We start from the raw sequence: 942 nt of genomic DNA, 5'->3' as shown, positions 1-942 counted from the left end.
AGGAATGCCCTACGTGCCCAAGAAGTGCAGGACTGGATCCTGGGTGCCGGCGGGCATGGGGAACGTCAGGTGGGCAGGGGTCTCAGGGGTGGGAGACGGTGCAGACCACGTGCAGCCCAGAGGCTGAGCTCGCAACGGCCTTGCAGGCTGATGGCGCTCGGCGGTACCTGCAGGGTTACCACCTCTCCTGCCCACACCTGACCATCTCTGTACCAGAGCCAGAAATGTGCCAGTGTGTCTGAGGACATCTCGAGCTAATGCTCTAGAATCGGATTTGCTGAAAACAATGTATTCGTGTATTTATGTATTTATTCATTTTTGGCCGCGCCATGCAGCTTGCGAGATTTTAATTCCCCAACCGGGATTGACCCTCGCGCTCGGCAGCGAAGGCCCGGAGTCCTAACCACTGGACTGCCAGGGAATTCCCTCAAACCTTGTATTTTAGAGACAGGATACTTAGAGACAGGATACAGAGTCACAGCAACGGAGGCGTGTGGAGCTGCGGTCAGAACACAGGCTCCTGGAATCCTGGGTCTACAGCCCGCCTGCTGTGACCTGGGCATCCCCCACCCCTGCTCAGCCGCTCAGGGGGAGGGGGTCTCAGGCCGCACGAGGCCCAGCGGGGGCTCCACCCTGGACAGCTCTCACCTCGTGACACCTCTCTACTGTGATTACAGCCTCAGATGAAGGAAAAACCCCAAAACAGAGAAAATTTGTGAACACTGAAAAATTACATATATTTAAAGATAACACAAGCCCTCCTTGAAAGTAATTTACTTAGGATCATTGACTGGGAGAAAAAAATGAACACAATGAAAATGAGGGACAGAGACACCGGAGAGGTGCATCCCGCCCCCCGCCGGGTGGCACCGTGTGAGGTCCCAGACACAGGTTGGCAGTGGAGAGACCCACATGGGCGACGGGCTCTGTGCAAAATCGGGA

Source organism: Lipotes vexillifer, unplaced genomic scaffold (assembly GCF_000442215.2).
Source record: "Lipotes vexillifer unplaced genomic scaffold, Lipotes_vexillifer_v1.1 scaffold545, whole genome shotgun sequence".
Taxonomy (NCBI): domain Eukaryota; kingdom Metazoa; phylum Chordata; class Mammalia; order Artiodactyla; family Lipotidae; genus Lipotes; species Lipotes vexillifer.
The sequence above is the reverse complement of the archived record's forward strand: the minus strand, read 5'-3'. Positions refer to the sequence as shown.